Source organism: Phragmites australis, chromosome 9 (genome assembly GCF_958298935.1).
Source record: "Phragmites australis chromosome 9, lpPhrAust1.1, whole genome shotgun sequence".
In the NCBI taxonomy this organism is placed as follows: domain Eukaryota; kingdom Viridiplantae; phylum Streptophyta; class Magnoliopsida; order Poales; family Poaceae; genus Phragmites; species Phragmites australis.
The window spans coordinates 18,636,394-18,658,684 of NC_084929.1; the positions used below are offsets into that span (position 1 = coordinate 18,636,394).

Sequence of the window (22,291 nt, forward strand, 5' to 3'; positions counted from 1 at the left end):
TTGAACTCAATTTTCCTTTCGAAAAATTTCTTCTCTGTAGGAAATGCTCCGTTGCTCTTCCTTCGCACACACCGGCCTATCTGGTGAATAGTCCAGTTTTGTCTCCAGGCAAAGATGCTTCAGTGTAACTTGCTTGACAGTCACTGGATCATCTGATGAAGCCAAATTCCCATACATCGGATATTCTAGTGAGTTCAATTTTCCTGCACCCTAGACAAAAAAACTCCAACTCCAACTCTTGATTAGTCTCAAACATAAACAGGCACACACAATCATCAAACCAAATCAATAAGCTTGTCAATTACTCATCACATAGGAACCAAGACACATTTCAACTTGGTTTCTCAATCTCCCCCTTGATGAGTGCATTGATAACCCTCAAAGCACAAAGACTTTGGTTTGAAGAAATTAAGATAAGCTCATCCAAGTGACAAAAACTCGAGAAAGAGCAAAATATGTCACTTAGCATAATAAATGTTGCAAAAACCATAAGAGAGGCAAAGACGAGCCAAAAACCTCAAAAATATTTTTTATAGTTCTAGATAAATGCAATGTTCTCCCCCTTTGTTGAATATTTGGGCATAATATCTTTGGGCAAATTTTCTCCCCCTTTGGCAATGCAAACATTAAGAATACAAGACTATGCAAAAGATGTGCAAATGAAATGTAAGCCTACAACGCTTCACATATAGATCACAAAGCATTTGCAAGGACTATAGATGTCAAAGCACTAGGAGGAGTAAACAATATAACTCAAAGGCACACAAAGTTTCGAAGTGAGTTCATGCCACAAGCACTAGGAGTGAAGCAAGTTTTGATCAAGTTGTTCAATTATTCAAAAGATGTCACCATAAAAACATCCACAATTTCATGATCAGTACTAATATTAGAGAAACTAGTGCTATGTCAAGTTCAAACTAGGCAACCAAGTTCAACTTGACGGGCTATGCAAACACCCACATATCAATCCATGCCTTAGTTTGACAACATGGAAAAAATATTCTTAGCACATTAAAAAGCATAAGTTAACTTTCTTATTTGATCATCTATGTAGCTCAACTCAATATCTCCCTTCTCATTGTGGTCTCTCAGGAAGTGGAATCTCATATCTATGTGTTTGGTTCTGGAGTGTTGAACTGGGTTATTGGCTAAGCTTATGGCACTAGTGTTGTCACAAAAATGGCACACTCCTGAATCTAACCCAAAATCCCTCAAGGTAGCAACCATCCACAAAATCTGTGAACAACAACTAGCAGCAGCTACATATTTAGCTTCATCAGTACACTGCGCAAAGCTAGAATGCTTGCGAGAAGACCAACATACAAGAGAAGTACCTAAAAAATGACAAGTGCCAAAGGTACTCTTCCTATCAATTCTACAACTAGTAAAATCTACATCCAAAAAGCCACGAAGAGAAAGCCAAGAGGATGCAGAAAACTAAAGACCATACTCGAGAGTGTGCTTCAGATACCTCAGAATGCATTTCAACGCTTGGCGGTGAGACGTCCTCAGTGAAGCCTGGAAGCGAGCACACAAGCAGACAGCGAAGTGGATGTTAGGTCTTGTCACCGTTAGGTACAGGAGAGAGCTGATCATTCTCCTGTACTCTCGCTGATCCACCTCCTCGCCATCTTCATCTGGATCAAGCACGGTCGAGCTAGCCATCGGTGTCGCCAATAGCTTTGGATCGCTCATGTCGAACTTTTTCAGTAGGTTCTTGGTGTACTTCGTTTGGTGGACGAATGTACCTTGCTTGTATTTCTTAATTTGTAGCCTAAAGAAGAAGTTGAGCTCACTCATCATCGATATCTCGAACTCCTTGCTCATAGTTTCTGCAAACTTAGCCACAAGTGCATGAGAAGAGCCACCAAAATGATATCATCCACGTAAATCTGAACAAGTAAGAAATCATTGCCATGCTTGAGAGTGAACAAAGTTTTATCTGCTAACCCCATCATATACCTATACCCTAGCAAGAAGGACCTAAGCCTTTCATACCAAGCCCTAGGAGCCTGCTTAAGCCCATACAAAGCTTTCTGAAGCTTGTATATCTATGAGAGTATTTGGGATGCTCAAAGCCTGGGGGTTGCTTGACATAGACTTCTTCCTCTATGAAACCATTTAGTAAAGCATTCTTGACATCCATTTGATGCAACTTGAAACCTCGGGATGCCGCAAATGCAAGTAGGATCCTAATAGCTTCTAGCCTAGCTACTGGTGCAAATATCTCTCCAAAGTCTATCCCCTCTACCTGAGTGAAACCCTGAGCTACTAGTCTAGCCTTGTTTCTTACTACAGACCCCTCCTCCCCTGTTTGTTTTTGAAAACCCATTTAGTTTCTATGTTGTGAACATTTGGGGATGGATCTACAAGGACCCAAACTTGGTTTCTCTCAAAGTTTTCATGCTCTTCATGCATGGCATTGACCCAAATCGAATCAGATAAAGCATGTCCAACATCATGGGGCTCAAAAGAAGCAACAAATGCAAAATCAATAAAATGAGCATGAGAAACAGATTTGGACCTCGTTACCCTCTCACCAAGGTCACCGATCATCAGTTGTGGGGGATGTCGCCGCTGAATGTGTTGAGGGGCTTTACGCTGCGAGATGACCTCCCCCTCAAACATTGCTGGTGCAGGCACGAAAATAACTGAAGTGGAAGTAGAGGCTGCAGGACCCTCTGCCGGTGTCAAGGAGGCAGGAACTAGCTCAGGAGCGAGTGTAGTAGTAAGAAGTAATGGATCATCCTTGTCATCCCCGAAAGCTGGAAGGTCACTGTCTACATAAATGCTTTCGCTCATCTCCTGATCACCTACACACTTAAAGACAGGACTAGCACAAGAGGTTAATTCATCAAAGGTCACATCACAGGACTCTATGATGGTGTTAGTGTCAAGATTAAAGACCCTGTAAGAATGACCATGAAGAGAATACCCCAAGAAAATGCCATCCGAAGAGCGCAATTCAAATTTGTCAAGATTGCCACGCTTAAGAAGCACCGTCAACCAAAGACTCTCAAGCGAAACCTTGGGCTTTCTCCCAAAACCCAGCTCATATGAAGTCAAATTCAAGATTGAGCGCAAGAATATCTGGTTGGAGATGTAGCACGTTGTGCTTGTGGTCTCAACCCAAAACTTCCTAGGAGTCCTATGCTCATCAAGCATCATCCTAGCCATCAAAACTAAAGTCTGGTTCTTCCTTTCAACCATGTCATTCTACTGAGAAACACGTGGGGCAGAAAATTGGTGCTCAATGCCATGTTCAAGGTAGAAGGCATCAAAGAGATAGTTTTTGAACTCAGTGTCATTATCATTGCGAATTGCTTTCAATGTACCAGAGAATTCCTTGAACAATCTCAAAGCCAAGCTCCGAAAGTGTGATAACACTTCATCCTTGATCACAAGAAAGATGACCCAAGAATAGCGAGAGAAATCATCAACAATGACAAGTACATACCACTTCCCACCTGCCGAACGAACTCAAGATGGACCAACAGTGTCCATATGAAGAAGTTCTCCCGATCGTTTAGTCATCACCAGTTTAACTGATTGGTGAGGAGCAGAAACCATCTTGCCATGCCGACAAAGAGCACAAACAAGGTTCTTCTCAAACTTGAGCTTGGGCAATCCTCAGATCAAGCCTAGGGCACTCAAACGAGTAAGCAAATCAAAGCTCATATGCCCTAGTTTCCTATGCTACATCCAAAGCTCAGAAGAAGGTTGTGCAATCAAACAACAAGAAGAACCAAGCGACTCAGAAAAATCTGCTAAAAAGCTCTCACTACTCTTGAAATCTTGCAAATCAAAGCACCGGAGGAATCAAGAACTCGAGAAGTATCGTGTTTGAAATGCACTTCCATGTCCTCATCCAACAATTGAGATACAGAGAGAAGATTGTATCCTAGATGCTCCACCAAAGCCACATCTTTAAGAGTAAAACTCTCATTCACCCTTACCGTACCTTTGGCTTTCACCTTCCTTTTCGATCATGCCTGAATGTGATGTACTCATGTCGCTTCGTTGGGGTGAAACTGGAGAACCATCATGCATCTCCGGTCATATGGCGCGAACAATCGGAGTCAATGAGCCACTTATTCTCCAAGCCTCCGCCTGCCACCTACATGCGAGAAGAGTAGTTGGTGGATGGCTCAGTACTGGGGTTAGTCATTAACTTCTTGGGAATCTAGTACTGGGTCATCCGCCCTGAAGCAGAAAAAGCAGGTGCATGCAAATCAACACTGGTACGCTGGGAGCGAGAACCACAAAGAGACAAATGTGGTCCGCCAAAGCACTGGAACTCAAAGCCTTTTACACATGGATCAAAACCATATAAGTCATGGTAAAATCCATGCCAGGCAGCACCTCTAGAAGGGAACCAAAGAGCGCTAGAAGCTCGCGGGTAGGACCAAGAAAAAGGCTCATGTACACCAACAGATAGGTGGTACATGTCCCAGTTGCACCACTCCCACTCACACCGCTCATCCCTCCTACGGCGAAAGCAAAACCCAACAAGGTGACCCTCCCTCTGGTAGTAGGTGCAGTGATAGAATCTCTTAGAAGCAGGACTATCTGTCACTCTAGGCTCACTCACATGGGCTCTTACCTTTGGTTGTGGAGCTCTCTTGGGTGGTGGAATGGATTTCTTCTTGATAGGCTGTGGTGTGGGTTTCTTCTTGGTGGGTTGTGAAGGAGTATTGATTTTGGACTTTTCAGCTTCTAGGGTAGTAGGTGTAGTGAAAATAGTCTTCCCAACCCCGGAATAAGCAACCCTCTCAAAACCCAAACCAAGAGCCAAACCCACCTTATTAGCACACATCTAGGTCTTGGCTAAGATCAAATCCATCTTGCCCTTGACTTCTGAGCACTTCTCCACAAGAGAAAGGAGATAGTCATTTTAGCCAAAAGCTTCTTAACTTGCCCTCTAACCCAGCTGAGCTTTTCCTTAAGGATAATGCAGGTGGGATAGTTCGGCTGCACATCCTTAGAACTCTCAGCACTCTCCAATTTAGGCTCTAACTCCTTTATGCGCTTGGCTTTTACATCAATATCCTTTGAGAGCAAAGAGCAATTCTTGCAAGTGCCTAGGAGAGTAGGTCTAGACTCCTTCTCAAGGAGCTTCTTCTCGGTAGTCTCAAACCGACTGGTGACTTGAGCATGCACATTCTGAAGCTTAGCAAGTTCAGTCATCCTCAACCTTGGCCCTGGACCTAAGAAACTCAAGCTCAGAAAAAGAACATTCTAGCCTAGACTTGAGTTCCTTAACCTCACGAACCACTTTCTTAAGCAATCTATCCTGGGTAATGAGTGCATCATTCAAGGTATCAACGTGAACAGAAAACTGGTCATAGGTGAGTAGTACCTCAGAGGGATCAAGCTCAGGATCGTTTTCATTATCGTCCGCCATGAAGCAGAGGCCGGTGAAGTCCTTGGCCTTCTTCTTCTTCTTCATGGGCTGCTCCTCCTCCTCTGAGCTCTCCTCCTCACTTGAGGAAGTGTCGATATCGCTAAGAGCTACCACGAACGCCCTGGAAGCCGCCTTGGCCGCCTTCTTGGCCATATTTTCATGGTTCTTCTTGAAGAAGGGCTTCTTTTCCTTCTTCTTTTGCTTGTTGTAGTCGTGATCACAATCTTCCCTCTTCTTGAGCTTGGGGCAGTCCGCTTTGAAGTGGGTGGTATCACCACACTAAAAGCAAGCACGAAAACCGCCCCTCCTCCGGTCTCTCCTGTTGTTGTATAAGCGAGTGAACTTTTTCATAATGAGAGCAAGATCCTCTTCATCCAAAGTATCCACTTGCTCATCACTCATAGAAACCAAGGAAGATAAAGCAAAACCACCAAATGAAGTGTTAGCACAAGAAAGGCTAGCTTCAGCCTGATTGCCACCACTAGTGCTCAGAACCAATGCCATGTTCTAGGACAGGGGGTTTCCTAGGCCGAGACGAGATGCCTTGGCGATTTCGGTGGACTTGAGCTTACTGAAGAGTTCATCATAAGTTAACGTGTCATAACTTGCTGACTCTTCAATGCTCGAGATCTTCACTTCTCATATGCTACGGTCAAGAGCATAGAGAAGTTTGATAGCTCGCTCATGGTCAGAATATGGCAAATCACCAGTAGAGAGAAGATTGCTAATGATGCCATCAAAGCGAGCAAACATCGCATCCAAAGACTCTCCGGGGCCTTGCACAAACATTTGATATTCTTGGTTGTATGTGCTTTGGCGTCTAGCCTTAATCTGATTAGTGCCCTTATGAAAGACACCCAGAGTAGTCCAGATCTCCCGGGCAGTACGAAGGTGTTGGACCCTATCAAATTGGTTCCTACTCAGGCTAGTGAACAATATATTGCAAGCCTTGTTGTTGGACTCATATTGTTCAATTTGGACCTGAGTGGTGCGAGTAATAGGAATCTCATACCGAGAGTCCACAATCTCCCATATGGCACTTCCTTGGCTTAGAAGATAAGCCTCCATGCGTACCTTCCAATACGAAAAATCACGCCCATCAAAGAAAGGAATTTTCCCATATCTCTTCATGTCGCCTACGGATCACAAAACCGATTAAGGTCAACTAGTGATCTAACCAGCTCTACAATTGTAGGACCAAACACGGTAACTAGAAGGGGGTGAATAGGCGCCTCACAAAATTTCTTGCGAAACTTGATGGCCTTCTCCTACTTGATCACCCAACGCGCCTCAAAGAAAAGAAAGCGGAAGCAAAACGTGAGAAACATGAGAGAAACCCACAACCTTGTGACTCTATGGATAAAGTATGAACATGAGGTTCGATATAAAGTTAATCCATGATCCTTGTCACAAAAGCTTAAAACTTTACAAAGAATACTACAAGATGGGCACCGAGGAAGGAAGATCTCAAAGTTGATGACTTTAAGGAAAGGGAATGCAATACCCTAATTTGTACTATTATACGCGCATTTTATATCCCCAGCAACAAGAAGATCAACCTCGCATGGTGTTGAAAATTTCAGCTCAAAAGAAGAAACGAAAATCACAAGCCAACAGACAAACTCGCTAAGAAACGCGGAACCAAAAGAAGGAGACTAGAAGAAGGTGATCACGAGCGAATGGAGAAACTTGCACTTCATTAATCTCAGAGGATAGCTCTATTTTAGGTGAGTTACAAGAAGTTTTTCCTCTCCAAAAGCTCTAACCTATTGCAAGGCTAAGCCTATCCTCTACTCTCCCCTAAAGCCTATCTCTTGGATCTCAAATTGCCGGCTCAAGGGTTACCACCAGCCAACCCCTTCTATTTATAGGCCTAGAGGGTTGCTTAACACTTAAGCATCATTGTCCCCAAATTACCCCTCATTAACAATGGCCTCCCACCTACCATGGGGGCATTTTGGTTCGAATTTTGCTCCGTCCATCGAACAGCCGTGACACCTTCACAAGTTAGCTTCGCCTTGACACTAGCATCACGATGATGCCACGTGCACTCCATCCTTCCATAGTTTTGGGGCCAAACTGCTAAACCGCCTTGCACGCTTCTCAAAACATGACTTGTAGCTGCTTGACTTGACCTCAAGCCAGCATCCCGATGTCAACACATGTCCTCCGTCTTGCGATCTTGACTGCCGGCAAGTCTCTCCCGCTCCCGATCTCTCGAGTCGCCTTGTCACTTGCACCGGTATCCCCTTCGCTTGACTTTGTCAACACTCCGTCTTCATCCATCATCCATGCTTTGCTTGACCTCCACATGTACATCTAGGATCACCCTTGACTCTGCCCAGCCTCCTTGATTGTCCTGCACCAAGCACCTGCTTGGCCCTGATCACCCGCCATCGACCGCCAAGTTGCATCCGTCACCTGCACATCATGAGACAAGCAAACATGTTTCTCCAACTCCAAACCAAATTAGTTCAACACCAAAAAGCTCAAATGAAAACTCAAATCAATTTAGAGCACATCCTGTAGAAAATGTGAACACCGGACCATCCGGTGAATTCAACTTCATTTTGCAGATAGAAATCTTGCTCTCTACAAGAAAAGGTCTGGTGCAAGCTTCCAGTGTTAACTCTCAATACGCCAGATCATTCGGTGCCTTCAACTCCACCAAACTTGTTTTATGCAACCTCTCTCCAAGAATAAATCCAGTGTATTGTCCGGTGTTCACAAGCACCTACACCAGACTATCAGGTGGCTTCTTTAGATTTGGCGCCAACCTCAGAATTCAAACTTTGCCGTGCACTGAACAATACTCCAGTGCTCACTGAGGGCATCACCGGATCATCCGGTGTGTTGAACTCAATTTTCCTCAGAAAATTTCTTCTCCGCAGGAAATGCTCCGGTGCTCTTCCTTCACACACACTGGACTATTCGGTGAACAGTCCAGTTTTGCCTACAGGCAAAGGTGCTCCAATGTAACTTGCTTGACAGTCACCAGATCATCCGATGAAGCCAAATTCCCATACAACGGATATTCTGGTGAGTTCAATTTTCCTACACCCTAGACATCAAACTCCAACTCCAACTCTTGATTAGTCTCAAACATAAATGGGCACACGCAATCATCAAACCAAATCAATAAGCTTGTCAATTACTCATCACATATGAACCAAGGCATATTTCAACTTGGTTTCTCAACCGTAACATAGATATGGATTTGGTTGGTTCTTTCTATAGTGAAACATATAGTGGTAGTAGTCTTGCATTGTCATTTTAGCATGGGCTCTCCTATGAGTTAGGTTGCCATCACTATAGGGTACTCCAATCTAGAAACCATGTTCGCCATATGGAAAGAGAAGAGGGTATTGTATCGCCGTGAAAGCAGGGAGTAACGCGGATATTTGGTGGAGCTGACCAGCATGAGTCTATATTACTATGTCTCGCATGAATGTGTCTAACGTGAAGTTGGCAACAACAAGCATGGCAAGTTGATCAGTCATAGGCAAATTATATTGCACTAGATCACCCTCCCTTGCGCCTATGATTCTAATGATGAACTCTTCATTGCCATGTTCTCTCAGTCTATCTCGTGCAAGCCTAAATTTCTTTGCAAATGGGTTGTGGTTATCTAGCATTTTTATTATATCTTCAACTATCCTTGGATCTAAAGAATCAGTAGGCATTTCATTTGGATCTAAAGCATGCAATCTATTTCTAATTTCATTGGCGGTATCATATATATATAATTGAATGAATTTAGGAGGTGTTTCATTATGTGGAAGTAGAGACCCAATGTGGTGGTGAACTTGACCATTAATTTTAAAAATAGGGGGACCTCGACCATCATTCATAGAATGTTCTATGTGTGCTCCCATTGATGTAAAGGCAAATAAACAATTGTATTGATGGATATTTTTTATAAACATTTTGCAATGAGTGTTGCCATTAAATCTAGCCAAGGTACTGAGAGGTTCAGGCCAGTCTCCAAAAGGTGGTATACAAATCTTGCCTTCTTTACAGCAAGAATTGTAAATGATTCTATTGTTCCTGATGGATCAATCAGATTTAACCCTTTCCTCAAGCCAAAATACAGCATGGCAATATCTACACTCATACTCAAGTGACCCAAAATAGGAGCGATGAGGATAAGAAGCTACATACTGATGTATTTGAATTAGAATATTGCGAGTGTTGCAACATCAAAGAGGCCCACCATAGGAAGGCATGAAGAGAGAGCAACCATGGTTAGTTAGGTGATAAGGACTTTGTAAATATAGACAACTAATCATTTCTTTACATTAGGGGGGTGGTGAGGGTAGGCAAAGAAGGGAGCGGGAAGGGGGGACAAGAAGGGAGGAGCAGGGTACCAGGATACGTAGTGATATTATGGGGAACATTGGTGTAGCATGGTAAGCGCACATACCTTTCAACGCGTCAATATAATCTTGACTAAAGCGACCACATTCTATCGATGGTATATTGTTATTTAATGATTCTACAAAAGCATGGCAACAAACATGGCTTAAACAGCGAAGGTGAATATTGTTACCAGCGGCAAGAGGGAATTAATCATGTTAAAAGCTGGTACCAACCACTTGCCAGAGCCAATCTTTGTTGATCTAGTAATCTGCGACGCTTATGATGGCATTCAGCTGGGCTCAAAGTTAAAGGGCAGTGATATGCAACGCCTTCTCCAGGATTTACTATTTACCAATAACAAATAGGTATATTTAGTCCTGTAAAAGTGTGTGCTCTGAATCTACAAACATATGGCAAAGAAACATACTTTGTTTTCTACGAGTTCCACTCCTAGGTCGCGTACGGTGGGAAGACGAAGATGTTGGGTGTCACCGAAGTAGTGGGCATGGGGGGCAGGGGGAGTGGAAAGGAAAATGGTGTGAACTGTGAGCTTGGGAGTAACGTGTTAAATGTAGCAAAGGGAGGCAAAACCAAAGGGGAAGGTTGACGAACGCACATGACACAACATCAATGGCATCATGCGGCTGGGTTGAACGTGTCTCCATTGGCTACCGATGGGAAAAGCATGGGTTTACATGGGGGCAATCAGGGGAAAAAGCAAACAACAATGAAAAGAGACAGTCACAACCTAGGTCGACCATACAGGGAGAAATGTTAATGATTTGTTTTTTATTTTTTTATTTTATTTCTTACTGGCAGTGGATAGCGAAGCTGATATTTATTAATTAATAGTGCAACGGCGAGCATAGGTATGCATGCACAATACAGTGAACAAACCAGGGGAAGTACGTACTCGAGGGGATACTTAAACAAGCTAATTTAGTGATGCAAACTCATTTAAAAAAGTTTTGGGATCATTATGGCACTACGCACCACCGACCCTACCACCTGCAGTCATACTCGGTAAATGTGCAGATTAGTTAGTGCAATAGAGAGAGTTTTTTTTAAGAACTAACCTTTCAAAATTATAATCAACCACAATAAAACCGCATATGGTCTCAAGACAGGCAACATCTTTAAGCACAGCTTGTTCATAAGCAACCATGCACTCTGCCTTAGCACATGACCAGAAAAAGAGTTTCGCGGGGTACTTTGGAAGTTCAGTAAAGGCAACTCAATTTCTACTCTACAAAGGACACTTCCATCATCAACAACTTCACAGACCAATGAGGTGTATGGCAAGCGGCACCTAGACGTGACAACTTGCAAGAGGGAGATATAAGAGGCTCTAATAGTAAACATATGGTTACTCCAGGTTGCTCTGGCTATCTTCTTTAGTTTTCCCACCACGCAGGAAAAAGGAGCAGGAGGTGCAAGAAAAGAGGGTAGAAGGAAAAGAGAACATGGGAAAAGGAGCAGAAATGGGAAAAAGTAAGAATAAAAAGAAGAGGAAAATGTGTCAGCTGCGATACTATGCAAAACGGCATAATCTAACAGGCACAATACGGATACGGTTAATAATTTCGTGCATAAGGCAACTGGTAATAAGATCTCCACATAATATGGGCGCGAACGAATTAATTAGGGACAATAGGAGAGGGGGATACATCTTACGAAAATAGCAAACTCAACCCTATGCCAAACTCCTTGCAGATCAAAAAGGGCTTCAGGAGGTAGAAACCTGCATGGAAAAGAAGAATACCCGTTAGCTTAATTAACAAGCATCACTGCATCAATCAAATAAGGTTGGGGTTTTTCTTATAAAAAATTGCCTATCCCAAAAAGCAGCAGGGAGAGGAAGGGCGGGGGGGGGGGGGAGCGAATAAGATGCCAACAATGCCATACTAGCATGCATAAGTTTGTTGACTATAAGGCTTTACATAATGTAGGTATGGACGAGTTATTCAAGGACAATAAAAGGAGGGAGCCACAGCTTACCAAAAAAATGGCGAGCTCAGCCCTGTGACAACATCCTTGCGGATCAAACAGCACAAAGAGCTACAAGAGGTGGGAACACAAGAAATTTTAAAAGAAGGAGCCGACGCATCCAGCATAACAAAAAACATTAAAAAACGCAGCATAATGTAATATGTAGCACAACATAACAGAACCAATTAAAAAAATGGCGTAATGTAATATGCGGGGACAATGTATCGGTTGTTGTATTATACATAACGGTATGGTGTAACAAAGCCAATAAAAATATGGTTAATAATGGCATGCACAAGCTAACTGACAATAAGGTCTTTACATATTATAGGTATGAACGAATTACTCAGAGACAATAAGAGGAGGGAGCCACATCTTACCAAAAATAATGACCTCAACCCTGTGATAATCTCCTTGCGGATCAAACAACACGAAGAGGTACAAGAGATGAAAACCTGCATGGAAGGAAGGACACCCGTTAGCCTAATAAGCACACATCAGTACATCACTGGGATTAGGAAAATGGGTTTTGTAAATTTTCCGTCCCAAAAAGTAGAAGGTAGAGGAAGCCCCGGGGGGTGGGAGGAGTGAACAAGATGCCAATAACACCATATCAGAAGCAACGAGCAAAAGTTGGCTAGAATAGATCCCTCCTCGAGACTCCTTCGCTGCAACAGCTAAGGAAACACAGAGGGGAGAAAAGGTTGGGCTTTATCGCTTGTCGGAGTTTTTTTCCCTTTGTTGCCATTTTTTCTTTCCCCTTGCGCACGGGACAACCTTAGGGGGGAACCTTTTGCATCCAACCACCAAACAGTAAACAGGGAGCAACATCAGGGCACATGAATTGAACCATAAAGAGGAACAAACAAGCACACAGCTAGGCAATTACGACGCTGTAAACAAACACAGGAAGCAGTGTGCAGGTGCACGAGAAAGCAGAAAGCAGCGGTCAAAACAGGGGGGAAATCGGCCAAATGCGCACACAAAGTCACGTGAAAAGGGACATGGAATCCTTAAATTTGTCGAAGGGAAAAGCAATCAAACGATACGGCGAAAAGGGAAAGGAAGAAAGCTTCAGGTCGCTTTCTCACTCCCCTACCATGCGGGCCAAAAAAAAATTGTTAGGTGTGTCCAGCGAGCAGGGAAACGCGCTAGAAAGTAATGCGGGGAGGGCGAAGGAGGGAAAAAGAATGAGCAACACCATCTGCCGATTCCATCGTCATAGAAAGCGACAACCAAAAACAGCAAACAAATCAGTGGGGTGCTAACGAAAGGGACACAGATCTAGTCATTTACAGAAGCAACTTAGCCCACAGGGGGGGTCAACGAGATCCACAAGCTGAAAATCTCGACGCCAAGGGATTCGAAACGTGAGAACAACCACTGCCCAGACCAACGAAACACAAGAACAGGCAGCCAAGAAGCATGCGTCGCAAACGGCAGGAGACGAAAAGGGAGGAGAAAGGAAGAGGTGCCTGAGTTGTATCGACCGGCGAGCACCCTGGGCAGCTGCCCATTGGACTACAAAAGCACGACACAAGTTGCACAACATGCCACAGGGGCTGGCAGGGCCTCCCCATCAGGAGGTAACCGGCACGTGCAGCTAACAAGCAGGCACGCTTGACCGGCAAGTGGCAGATGGCAGAACAGCAACAAGTGGGATCCAGGGAGATCGGTGGGAGGTGGTGGCAATCGGGCAGCGGGCACATGGGCCTCCTAGGTGGGTGTGAAGCGCAGTGCCTCGCGTGCGACGAGGACCGCACGACGTGTATCGGATGGATGGAACGTTTTTTTGCCGACGTGGACCATGCGGCTGGCCTCCGAGCCGTGCGGCTCTAATATATAGTAATGCTGGTGCTCTGCCTGGACCGTGGCAGCGACGGCCGAGGACGGCTTGTGCCAGAGGAGCAGGGATGGCCGGGTAGGGGAAGGGCAAGATGTAGTGGGGCCAGCGCGGGTTCGTGGTGCGAGAAGTAGCGGGGTGGGATCCAGATCGAGCGAAGGAGAGGAAGGGAAGGAGAGGAGATAGAGAAGATCAGACAGCAAGACTTCACTGGATGTTCAATCCGATGGCCTAGAACGATGGGATGATGTGGCGCAACATGGGAGCGAGAAACCCATGGTATTTAGTATAGAAAGATTAACTGGCAAGAAGATCTTGTTATATCTATATTATAATATATATATATATATTTTCGTGTAATTAGTATACTATTATATATATTATATTATCAAAAGTCCTGGGTTCTGGTCCATCAACAACCTCAGACGGAACAGCAGATTTCTTTTGGGAGTTTCAGCATATGTTCAGCACAATGTCATTCGGATGAGACTAATGGAGTCGTGATGGAAGTCGCTGGTTCCCCAGATCCAACATCAGACGCATGGTTTGAGAAGCACTACTACAAAAATTATTTTTTGGAATAACCAGGGTCATATGACAATTTCATTAATAAGTCACAACATCGCAAGATAGAACATGAAAAATAAATATAAAAGGACCAGCTTTGTTGTTTTTGTTGGAGAATTAGAGAATCGAAGCGAACTAATCAACTAAAATTAGCACGAACTAGAAAGAACTTGCTGCGCCTTGTGGCCCGTGTGCTAGACTACTAGTTGCGGGTAGCTTTGAAAAGTTCAATAACTATACGCAATTTATTCGTCTATAGTACAACAGATGGTGAGGAAGCTCATGCTGCACTAAGCCAGCACCAACCATCTTGCATTAAGCTAGCATGACTACAAGCAGAACTCACTTTATTATCATCCGTAAACACATAATGAAATGGTTTATAGTACATGGTCCATTTTGACCGCCGTCGTGGACAAATTGCTACTTTGTGTGGTCAACACTACAATAGATGGAGTGATCAAGTTTAAGAGTTTTAAGTCTTCAGCAAGAAATATGACAGACAGTATAAATAATGATGACTTAAAATTTGAGTCAAATGGTTCGCGATTGTTATTTTTTTGACATGTATGTTGTAAAGTACTGCTACACTGTTTTTACTTGAAGATTTACTTGTGCATAGGTTCTTCTGAAGAGATTAGAAGTATTTGTGCACAGAATCAAACAATATCTCGTTCGGATTAAGAACATGCAAATAAAAATTTTGACCTCGAGCTTAACTGACTTAGAAGAATATTTATATTTGTATAATTTTTAAAATAAGGATGTGGAGTGACCCTTTTTCAGAATTAAACATCCTGATCACATTATGCCCTTGTCTGCTATGCAATGCTTCCAAGGTTTGGATTCTTTTTAGTGCTACAAAATGCATAGAGTTAATTCAGAATTTAGATAACACTTTGTCAAATATTCCAGCAAGAGCAAGAATTATAGTACAAGGACGGGTCCAGATCACTAAGGGCATGCTTGAAAGGTTGTGCCCCGTTCTTTCTTGACTCGTAAATATCCTTGAAAATATGCTGATGTGAGCAAGAAATATTAGCCTGATTGAAAGGCTGCTCCAGTACAATTAGGAGCTCAATGACATTCATCAAATCAGTATCAGATGTAAGCATACGTGTGCATTGTAAAACTTAAACATCATCATAATTAGTATCTAATTCGCCTCATAAGTGTCTAGGCGAATCGCCATGCCTTATCTCCGTGCCTAAGATAATCAACAGTCTGTTTGTACATGTTTGTGTACAGGAAACAATTAGTATTGGGTTGTCTTGTAGATGGAGATGATTGCTTTAAACAATAAACTAACTGTATCTAGGTACTTGCTCAGTATAAGTTATATGCAGTCGGTTACACAATAATGCATCTTCTTAGTATATATTTCTTAAGCAACCAACCAAGTAACTAATCTTTTATGTATGCTTCAACTTCTCCTAAGACATTTATTATTCATCTGATTTTCACAAACTGGAGTTGAGATTTTGGTCTTACTTTTAATCCACTTTATGGTTGAACAACTTGATTTCCCGTCGGCCTCAAGACGATGCGAATATGCAGCATGTATCCATTTGTAAAGGAAATACTTGTATGATTACTGTAGAAGCTATATGTTTAACTTGAAATTACCAAGGTAGTAGCTTGACATTAATTATATTCCAATGTGAGGTGAACTGAAATATGAAAGACATAGAAGTCTAGTACATTAACTTCATATTAAAATTATTGCTATTTAGATTGTAGACGTGAATCCTATCAATTATCTATTGTTATTGCTGATTTGTGCCATGAAAGATTGGGAAAACATTGTATCAATTTGGAGTTTGCCTAGTGGTTTCCACATCATGGCTACTTATCAAAGTCTAAGTGGGCACCGGTGAACTTAGAACAAAAATTGACTGGGGGTATGCTACATATGATTATTGAGTTCAACTTACATTTCTTGTTGTGTGGGAACCTTATAATTGATTCTTTTGGGGACATCGATGGTAAAAATTAGTTAACTGATACTCCCCCATCTCAAAATATATGGCATTTTAGAATTAAGTAAAAATATTGAGATGAAAGATAAAATGATAATTTTACCCACTGTTAATATCGTTCATTGCATGAAAATAAGGCTTTTATTGGAAATGACGTTACTTAATGAAATGGTAAGATTGAAAAACTTGGACTAAAGTTACCTCAAAATCGTAAAACATCATATATTTTGAATATTGTATAAGAGACTAAAACATCATCCATTTTGAGAGGAAGACAATACTATTTAGCAAATTTGAGTGAGAGCATATGCCTCCGATCAGCCTTACTTGGATCTGCCTATGAGAGTGGACAGTTAGCACTCGCACATAGTTAATCCTTAAATAAGGGTTTCTACTGTTTTTGAAAATACCATTCTAAATACAGCTACAGTATTGAACAACGTGGTAAGTTGGTTGTTTACGCAGAGACCATCCGACGGTTTCTTCTTGGATCAGTTTTTGATATAAAAAAATGAATAACTGGTTTTTTCCCCTTTTTTTTAGAGAAACCGCGAAGCATTTCATATATGCATATAAAGGATAACATAGCATTCCTTACACAGAAACCCCTGGGGATCGGAACAAATAAAAAAAGACCTTGTAAGGAAGATGCTGATTCCCTTCTCCCAGTCGCCTTCATCGCTAGCAATCGGAGGAGGAGCTCAACGGACCACCACAGGTAGGAGACCACGCCGAGCATGCAGCTTGAAGCCGATTCCCACCTCGAAGCAGATTTTCAGTTTTTTTATGCACCATCTGTTAGCACGCTGAACAAGTCACCGCACTGCTGAAACGTTGAACGCACGGCCCTACATGTCGGCCACTAGCCGCAACATCGTCGAAAGATAGATCCGATCACAACCTGGCGCCACCGACCACCGGCTTGCTGGAGAAGGAGGCCCAGAAACCTTGCCCAGCACTGTCGAACCAAAATTCAACATCCCAGCCACACAAACGTGACATCAAGGGGGACTAAGAAATCCCCCCAATTGCAACTTCTACCAAACAACTATTAACACAAACCACCCCAAAACTGTCGTCGGGAAGCATATCTAAGCTAGCAACCTCATCGGAGAATAGTTTGGGCACCCAAACCCGCCAAAGAGCCGACAAGGAGAAAGATCTGGTGACGGGGCAAAGTAGACAATCGGCTCCAGAGCGGTGGAGAGCAAATCTGGACCAAGAAAGCCACCGACAACACAACTAGCAACAGAGACCGATCGACAGAGACCGGAAAGGCCACCCCAGCGACCAGAATCGAGGCCACCAACAGCGACCAGCATCGAGGCCACCAGCGGAGCAACTGACAATCGGACCAGCGACGAAAACCGCAACAACCAAACCGACAGCGCAGGGGAAACAACAGCACCCGCCCACACAAAACACTAGAACCTAACTAGATCTACCAAACTACAAAGACAAAATACTAAGCTAACCGGTGGGCCAGAAGGCCACCGGAGGCGAGGGGGCCGGCCAAAACGCCGAATCACCGAAGAGTCGCCTGAGACTCTCTAACTGGGTTTTTCCTTTGAGCGGAGGGTTTTTTCCTTTGAGGCGAAGAGTCGCCCATTTGATCCCCATCGCAGCCCAGCCCATCCCTGAAGGCCCAGCGACCCAGCCCGACCGAGACCGACCACCCCCGCCTCCCTCCCTCGCGTCTCTCGCGCCGCCCAACTTGGCCTCCCTCGGCGGCGCTCCGCTTGCGCTCGCGCACTCGCATCTCTTGCACGAGCCGAAGGCTAGAGGAGTCGTACACCACCGGCACTGAGGGACCGAGGCGGTGAGCCATGGACTACAATCCCGGCGCCGGCTCCCCCGATCACAACGGCGGCGGCGGCGGCATCCACCTGGTCTGCGAGTACTGCGGCGCCGGCGGCAGCTACGAACCCGACGACGCCGAGGACGGCTTCTTCTCCTGCCGCCAGTGCTCCGCCACCCACACCTCTACCCAGGCCACCACCGCCGACCCCAACGACTTCCCTGCCACCGGCAACATCTCCGTCCGCCGCGTCGCCACCCAGCCTACCCCCACCCCTAAACTCCGCACCCCCGTGCCCTACCCGATCCCTCACGCCGCCGCCACTCCTGCCCCCGCCGCTGCAACCTTCTTCGACGACTTCTCCGAGCCAAGCGAGACCCGGGACTTAGCGCCCGCGGAGAGTGGAGCGAGCCCGAGGACCTGGCGGCGCGGGTCCGGTGGCGCTATGTGCGGGGGATGCAGGTGATCCTGCAGAGGCAGCTGGAGGTGCTGGTGGAGCGGCACCGGGTGGGCGCGCTCGTGTGCGGCGTCGCTGGCACCGTCTGGGTGCAGTGGGTGGCCGCCTCCAAGGTGTTCGACGGAATGTGGGTCCGCCAGGTGCTCGCGGACCACGAGACCGCAGAGAGATATATGCATTTTGGTGGTGGAGATGAGCAGCATACTCCCCTGTTGAGTTATTGACTTCGGAAGAACAGAACAAACTCTACATAAATCTATCTCTTGTGTGCAGATGACAAGAAATCTGACGAGGTGAAGTATGAATGGGAGGATGATATCTTGCCCCGACGAAAAGACAGGCACAGGGTTGAGTTTGCCTTTCTGCGCTCATTGAGGATGATGCTGCCCGTTTACTCAACACTTGCAGTTTGTTTCTTGGCCTGTCATATTGCCCGTGAAGCCATCCTACCGAGCGACATTTACAGGTGGGCGATGCAGGGGAAGATCCCTTATGTGCCAGCATTCACCGAAGTAGACAGGATCCTTTGGAGCTCTCTGCAAGTGCAAGACTTCCCTTTGGATGCGAGGCAGCTGTTCAGGCCAGTGCGAGTTATTGGAGCATGGCAACTGGAAGTGGCAGCTGGATCCATAACACAAAGAGTAGGCTTGAGGCTTCCTTCAGTTAACTTCTATGCAATTGCTCAACACTGCTTGATGGACATGTCATTACCGATAGATAGAATCCTTCCCCATGCATGCCAAATCTGTGAGTGGGCAATGCCTGCAGAGCTATGGTTGTCCAGTAATCCTGCTAGAATCCCTACACGGGTTTGTGTAATGGCTATACTAATAGCGGCTCTACGAATTCTGTATAACATCAATGGTCAAGGAATATGGGAGGTGAGTTTGTCACATAGGGCCCCTTTCCATAACTCATCTAGGATTTATGATAATGTAAATGAACTGAAGTTATGTTTCTTTGCAGAAGATCTGTGAGGGAGGAAGAAACGCTGATGGATATGATCCTGACACAAAGTCAGCACCTTTCATGAAGCCTGATGGCAATAACAATGAAGAGTTTGGCATGAGAGAATTGTTGTGCGCTGTTGCAGCTTCCTATGATAAAATCAATGTTGAGCATGGTAAATTTGGATGGTCATTGCCTTGTGTCCACGTTTATCTTTATCATCCAGTGCACACGTGCCAGTTTTTGTCATGCTTATGCTGACTATAGGTTGTTTAAATTCAGTTAGCTAAAAAAATTAAAGTACAAATGGCCGTTTATGCCTGTGCAATAATTATATTTTCACATTTCATGGATCTTATTCTTGCTCTCTGTCCTTCTTGCAAGTAAAGAGATCTGTAAATGTTGAGTAAAACCAAAACTTCAGCACATGTGGGTTCTGTGCATCATTCTGTGTTTGAATCTTCATGAAGAATGCACAAGTATCTTCCGCTGCATGGATATTACTCCTCTTGTAATGCCTTAACGTAGTACAATTAGCATCTCTTGGTGCTTCGTTACACAAACAAAGTAAACTGGTGGAGAACATTGGACCACTATGGAGCATGCTTCGATTAAGATAGAACTTTGCTTTTGTCCTATAGATGGTGATGAGTAACTTCGCTTTAGCATTGAAATCGGGATTGTTAGATTTTTCTATAATTTTCACGAGTTGCAAAAAGATGACATTTGAACTTTGCAAATTCATAACAATATAAGATGCTATGTTAACCATGAGAATTTATTGTCACTTAATTGGGAGAACGATACGTGTTTGCCTGATCTTTCGAAGATAATATGACAAGTCGATTGGTGGAGTTTCGACGTTGATAATCCAAAGGCTCCGAACAAAACAGATCGAGAATCCTCGCAACCGTTACATCACTACTCCGTGGTTATCAACTGTGCCAAGACGCGGTTGACCTCGCAAAGAAGGTTTTTTCTGTAAGTGAATTGAGAACATAAGCAAAAATAGATAGATGTAATCTAAATATTGCTAATTACCAATTAAGTACTTAAGTTGGGGTTTAACAAATTAATAAATGGCGAAACTATCTAAAACAGAATAATCTAAACTAAATTTAAGCTTAAATTACGATGGCTACTGTGTATAGAGGGACGTGAGGAGGTCGACCTAGGATTGTGTAGCTGTGGAAAAAGGCGTACATAACCTGTACTCCGATCCCGACACGACTGATGCAACAACTTGTTTCTTTGACTCTAACTAAGGAATATTTGGTCGAGCTCACATGCATTGGAAATGGCCTATCGTAAGCTTTCCAGAATGTATAAGATTGACTAAAACAGATTTCGTATGAGAAAATTATACCCGTTTTACTGACGTATTGTCCTGCGACTCGACCACAACTACGACCACGACTAGAGCTCAGCCTCGAGTCGGAGTAGACTTGGACTTTGAGGGTGACATCCGGGTAAGGTTGCAGTGCTTCTCCCACTTTCCTAAGCAATAAAATATTACAAGAATTTAGAAGTAATCCATCTAAGAAAGGATGAACAGTGAGAAACAAGTTCACCTGATGGTCTAATTGTTGTGCACGTGCTCTTGTAATTGGATCTTGTATGATTTGAGGATTATTAGCGGTATTGATCGTATTTGAAGGAGCCATGGACTTATCATCCTCCCCCTTTTGAATTAGAGTCGTCCTCGACCCAAGTTCTTCTTCTTCTCTCAAGTAGGGTTTTAAATCTGAAATGTTAAATGTGGGACTAACCCTAAAATCTACAGGTAGGTCCAATTTGTATGTATTGTCATTGATTTTCTCAATTATCTTAAATGGTCCATAAGCTCTAGACATCAATTTTGATTTTCTTAGTTCTGAAAATCTATCCTTCCTCAAATGCAACCAAACTAAATCACTCGATTCAAATTTTATTTTCTTCCTACCTTTACTTTTAGTAGTCCTATACTTTTCAGCCATACTCTCTATATTCTTTTTAGTGGTTTCATGCAACATAAGAATAAATTCAGCACGTTTCTTAGCATATAAATTAAGTTTTTCAAAAGTAGGCAAAGGTAGTAAATCATTAGGAGTACGGGGATTAAAATCTATGAAAATATCCTTCCAAGGTGCACTAGAAACAGAAAGAGACATGTAAAGACCATGTAGATTTAAGCGAGATTTAGCTTTATTGCAAGTGATGCAACGTGACACATAGCGCTCTACATCACATCGCATTTTTGGCCAAAAAAAATAAGCGGCCAACACATCTTGAGTCTTCTTTGCTCCAAAATGTACCATCAATCCTCCTCCATTTGCCTCCTGCAACAATAAAAGATGAACAGAGCTAGCTGGAATGCATAGCTTGTTAGCACAATAGAACAAATCATCCTTCATCACATATTTATTCCATGTTCTCTCTTCTTTACAATATCCAAGCACTTTTTAAAAATCCAAATCAGCAGCATATAATTTTTTAATGGTCTCTAAACAAAAAATCTTATGATCCAGTTAAGATAACATGGTATATCACCTAGAAAGCGCATCAGCAATCACATTGTCCTTTCTCTTCTTTAAGCTTTATGAGATATGAAAAAGACTCGATAAATTCTACTCATTTAGCATATCGTTTATTTAATTTAGCTTGACTTCTAATATATTTTAGTAATTCATGATCAAAATGTATGATAAATTCTTTAAACTATAGATAATATTACCAAGTTTCAAGCGCACGAACTAAAGCATATAATTTTTTATCATAAGTGGAATAATTCAGACTTGACCCACTTAATTTCTCACTGAAATAAGCAACAGATTTACCTTCTTGAATTAGCACACCTCTAATTCCAATCCCACTAGCATTACATTCCAGTTCAAAGGCAAAATCAGGGAGTTGGAGCAATGGAGCATAGGTGAGCTTCTCTTTCAACAACTTGGTTTGGGTTGGTGGG

The 22,291-nt window shown here is 43.4% G+C and overlaps 1 pseudogene; it reads left to right on the forward strand.

Moving 5' to 3' along the window:
* Positions 1–17,759: 17,759 nt before the first annotated feature.
* On the forward strand, positions 17,760–19,770 carry LOC133928718 (TATA box-binding protein-associated factor RNA polymerase I subunit B-like; annotated as a pseudogene).
* The last annotated feature ends 2,521 nt before the right edge of the window (positions 19,771–22,291 follow it).